Below are 5,672 nucleotides of genomic sequence, written 5' to 3'. Positions count from 1 at the left end.
ACTATATAGTATACCCCTATAATGGACACTGGAACGTCAAAAATACTATGCCCAAAACCTATCGATCTCCACTACTAAATCTGATGTGTGAGTATATATATATATGTACAGATGTATGATACTGCTAAACTTTACAATTCACGTTTCATTGTCTTAACACTCTTTTGTTGTTGCTGTTGTAGAATCAGGTTCATTTTATATCTTGCTATGTCTTAAAGATGCTCACGTACCTAAGAAACAATAAGGTGCTGACACTTTTCTTTGTTTGGAGGTGTAAGTCATCTTCTTTAATTCTGTTTTGGTGGTCTTTAAAGTAAAATAAAAAATATAAGGCGCTGACACTTTTCTTCGTAGGATCAAGTTCATTTTATATTTTTATACAGTGCTCATGTACCCAAGCAACAATAAGGAGCTGGCACTTTTCTTTGTTTGGAGGTGTAAGTCATTATTTTTATTTATTTATTCTTTTATTTTTGTTTTTGTTTTGGTGTTCTTTTTGTTCACCGATCCTTAATAAATTGATTGCTTAAAGTAATCATCGATACAAGTGATCAGTAAACAATAAACAAAAAGAACTTTGGTTTCCCCTTAATTCCGACTTTTAAAGCAGTTGGAATGTTGGTTGCACTTATCATTTAACCTATACTATTTTTTTTTAACAGAGAAGAGGACCATTAACGACGGTTTAGTATTTTCGTGCATCAATTTGGTAACTACATGAGAGTGGGAAGTCTATTCTTGAGGTACAATTTTGAGTTGGTATATAAATGTTGCTTAGGAATTGCTTAGGCATTTGTCTATAACTTTCCATTTTGAACATCACATCTCAAACTAGCTCAGCTGACTATCTTTTCTTTAAATCTTTTTTTCCTATATTGAGTACTTGCTATCTTAGCTCAAATGGAAGAGCACATGGTTTTCAACCATGTAGATGTGCGGTTCGACTCCCACAGATGATATTCTTATTTGAGTAGGCTAAAACCTTACATGGTTCCGATAACAAGATAGAAAGCTAAAGACATCAGTCCACATCAAGCATAGGGATTCTGTCAAATCTGACACCTTTAGCTTCGTCGAGTTAATTGTAGGACAAAAACTTGGTGACACCAAATAAAAAATGTATCGGGACGAGGGAGAGGCGAACGGGGGCAAATCAAAGCTGAACCACACTAAATAAAAAATCTTAAGCGACGGGCGAGGTGAAGCCGAGCCATACCAAATCATAAATCCATCGCGACGGGGGCGAGGCGAAGCCGAACCACACCAAATCAAAAATGCATCGGAACGGGGGCGAGGCAAAGCCGAGCCACACTAAATCAAAAATGTTAAGCGATGGGCGAGGCGAAGCCGAGCCACACCAAATACAAAATATGGTTAAAAGAAAAAGATGAATTGGCAAAGCAAGTTTGCGGAGCCGCCCAGGCGTAGCACGAGCACAAAATCTAGTTAGCTGATTACAGTTCCAGCTTTCTGTTACGATTGCCATGAGCTAACAACAAAAAGTGCCCTTATTTTGAATGTGCAATTAAATAGCTTCATAAGATGTTATGAGAACAGGCACATTCTAACACTGAAATGAAACAATTGTACACACCACCTATACATTATGGGAATTTGTTACACTTATGAATTACCCCTAGAAACCATGGATCCAATATCAAGTGGCAAAATGTTTTAATGACTAGGATTTTATAATCATCAAAATCAAATAGCTCGATAAATTGCATATACCGACAGGCACCCCCTCGAAGATTTACTGGTACACAGATGCCAAGGATAACAAATGACTACAGCTCTGCAACAATGTGAGTATTTAATAAGGGGTATCATTATTCCAGGTCACTTATTTTTCCTCTTCGGAGTCGGACTTTGCAAAAACTGGTTCAGGTTGTGTTTCTGCATATGCTGGTGCAATGAACTTGGGATCTTTTTTAGCCACATCAGCATATTTCAAGATAGCTTCTCGAGGGTCCTCATCCATCCACGTCTCCTTGATCATACCCCCTTGCTGCAAAAAAGAAAGTCACAACATAAGCATCTTCAGATCTCCATATACTTTATAAGAATATACAAGCCAATAACCACATTTACCTTAAGGAGATACTGGGTCAACATGGTCCCTTTAGTTTTACCAACTCTTCCTCCAAAACCTGGTCCTGACATGGGAAGTTCAGGTTTATGAGACTTCACCGGGTCCTTCAGTGCCTTCTCCCTTTCACGCTTGCGACTAGGCTGATCTCTGAATAATGGTAGTGCATGAGGATTGTGAATAACAGGCTTTGCCAAGAAATCATAAATGGACTTCTTTCTTGGTGCACGTGCAACACATGCAAGTGCTCCTCTTTCACTCATAGATGGATCATAAAGTACGTGAGTTCCTCCCTGGCTTTTATCCCCCATGGTGGCGAAGACCTAAAGAAAAGAAATGATTTAACACTCATATATTTTTACTTAGCAACAACCCTTAATCATGCATTTTGTTTACAGCTATCAGCTTTTAGGTTAGTGCATCAATATAAACGGTAACTCCACAATTGCCTAATAAGCTGATAGAAGACTAACTACACACTAAGCACATATAAACAAATTTAAAGGCAATAGCATAATCTATCAAAAATGATAAGGAATTGTATTACCTGATTCAGCTTTGGGTGCCAAGTGCAACGCACCACACTGCATGTGGGAGATATACCAACTCTAGAAACAAGCTCGAGTTTGTTCTTATCATAGAAGTACAGCATTCCTCCACATGAGCTCTCTTTTTCAATTGAAGTTCCAGTGAAAATTAATTGCTCATCCGGGCTAAATGCAACATTTGTCTGTGCATAATTATTAGGTAGGTCCACGAAGACTTTAAGAGGCTCTTTTGTTTGACGTAAATCCCAAACCTAACACAAATTCACAGCATTAAGAAGTGGACAAGGTCTAATCATCAGTATTGTGCCATAGAACAGGAATAAAGACTTACCTTCATCGAACAGTCGGTACTTCTAGACAGTAGAGTTCTCCCATCATTAGAAAACGTAAGCCCGGTAATCTCATCCTCATGTCCTTTCTGAATGTGTACATCTGGCCTGCTTCCCCACCCAGGCTTAAGGTTCCAGATCTGCGAAAATAAAGCAGCTTAGTGCACACAAGTTTTTCAAAGACGTCTGAAGGGAATCACAGAAAACTGCACCGATCCACCAAACAAAAACTAATCACATATACAGCATCACAGCTAGTTAACAGCAGAAGAATGTACGAAGCAACAGAAAAAGAACCTGTATGGAACCATCTCCAACACCACCAGCAATGCTTTTGCCCTCGCGATCCCAGTACATGTTGTGACGGGAACTCTTCCAGGCCTCGCAAGTTTAGGTTTGATGACCTGTCCATGGAATGATCACTGCAATTAGTTTATATTCTCCAATTCCTCTAACTTGGTGAGCTAAAACTTCAATCTATATATGGATCCTTGATGCTTGTAAACTAACAATATTCTACAGTTTCTTGAAAAATGGAAAACACACTAGATCTATGTTACAACGATACGGACACGGTATCGGTATCTTGTATCCAATACGGTACTTCGATACGGCAATTTAAAAAACTAAAATACATGGATACGGCACACACAATATAAATATCAGCTTAGCATAGATATATAAGTAGTGAATTTGCTAGATATATGCATATAATATGTACGATTAACCTTACTGGAGAGAAAAAGTCTGGATAAGAAGGAAGAAAGTCTAGAGCAAAATCAGTTGAGAGATTTGGAACTAATATTTTGTAACTATAGTTAAAACTTCTCATAGAATCTAGTAAAATATCTTAATTTTCTAATATGTATTGAGATTTATCTTGACAGCTGTTGATATCTAATATTTAGTCAAAGTTTTCTAACTGAGTTTTGTCTTGAAGTATTGGAGTATTAGTACGCGTATCCGTGTAAATACGTATCGATTGAGCTGATTTTTTTTTTAGGCGTATCGTTGTAACACAGACATAACAAGTATGAACACTGGACAGCAGGACAGACCAGAAAAGGAACAAGTACCATGAAATCCTTCAACATTAACTTCCACCCGAAGTTTCCAAAATAGTTCATATTTGGAGGTTTTATTGTTGGACAAAGAACAGTCGCTACATAACTTTGAGAGACAACATCTTGCCTCACAAAATTCAGTGACTAGGAGATATGTCAGTAGACTGCAGTTTTCAGATATACATATGTAGCTACTAAGCGGAGAAATATACCTGCTTCTGAGTCTTGAAGTCAGATACGTCCCATATACGCAGGGATCCATCTTCAGACGATGTTAAGATTGTCTCTTTCGCTCTAGGATGCCACTCTCCACAAGTCAATCCAGATATATGCCCCTTTGTGTTCTTCAAATCACGAATATACATATCCCCCTTTACAAACTCACCCAATGTAAGTCCATCTCGGTCATAAATCTGCAACATAGACATACCAAACATTAGTAACCCAATGCATGACAAAACCACTACTTAGCATACAACATAGAAAGAAAGGAAAAAAAAAGTGAGGAATAACCTTAGCCGTAGCTGATCCAGTAACACACAAAAACCTATCAGCAGATGGACTCCAACTTAAACTACGAACTTGGTGTCCTTCAGAAGGCTCAATTTGTCTAAAAGATGCCAACCAAGAATTCATTCCTTGGAAGTCATACATCTTAACTGTATAGTCATAACTACCAGAGAGTACCCTTGAACCCGTATGGTCAACAGCTAGTGCTGCAACAACCTTTCAATAACATACAAAACAACAGCTAGTGCTGCAACAACCTTTCAATAACATACAAAACCATTCTTAGTTCAAGCAGATGATTGCAAAGAATCATAGCAATAACAGGATGCAACTGAGATTGAATTGAATTAAAAGGAAGTACCTTAGAATGCCCTTTTAGAACAATTTCATTACTAAGTGGAATTCGATACAAATCATCTGGTTCCCCATCTTCATCTTCCTCCTCCATATTTGACGGTGGTGGTCGAGGAGGTCCAACCATATCACCACCCTTCTCCTCATCATCATCATTTAAACCAGGGGGTGGTGGTGGTGGTCCAATTATATCATCATCATCTTCCTCCTCCAGATTCGAACCTCTCATACTCCCATCAGATGTTTCGTTTTGATGCGCAGGATTAGGGGGACCAATGGATTGACGAGAACTAGGTTTAGGGTTTCTTCTGAGATCAGTTAACCAGTCTTTAGAAGTAGAAGAAACTGAAGGTAGTTCATTACTAGTTGAGGACTGTTCTAGACTCCTACGAGTTGTATTGTGTATAATTTCAAGAGGTATTTGAAATTTCGTAATCTTTCCGAATGATAATGGAAATTGTGCCCTAACTCCATCGTATACTTCTCCTTCATCTTCCATATTACTAACCCTATGTTTGTTTATTCCTGACTCATCTGAGTCGTCTGGATCTGAGTGAAATCACGTGACTCATCTGGATCTGACTCGATATGTTTGGTTTGAGTCAGATCTGACTCATCTGACTCAAAAAAATATGAGTCAGTGGTTTGGTCCCGTGAGTCAGGGGTATTTTGTTACCTGACTCAAATGGATCCGAGTCAGGGGTTATGTCTGAGTCATAGGTCGAGTCAGATCTGACTCAAAATGCAAAACAAACGGTCTGACTACTGACTCGGCCCG

At 38.6% G+C, this 5,672-nt stretch overlaps 1 pseudogene; it reads right to left on the bottom strand.

Annotated features, from left to right (window-relative positions):
• Positions 1-1,490: 1,490 nt before the first annotated feature.
• LOC113318976 lies at positions 1,491-5,394 on the bottom strand (annotated as a pseudogene).
• Positions 5,395-5,672: the final 278 nt, after the last annotated feature.

The sequence above is a fragment of the Papaver somniferum genome, chromosome 10, assembly GCF_003573695.1.
Source record: "Papaver somniferum cultivar HN1 chromosome 10, ASM357369v1, whole genome shotgun sequence".
NCBI lineage: Eukaryota > Viridiplantae > Streptophyta > Magnoliopsida > Ranunculales > Papaveraceae > Papaver > Papaver somniferum.
The sequence above is the reverse complement of the archived record's forward strand: the minus strand, read 5'-3'. Positions and strand labels throughout refer to the sequence as shown.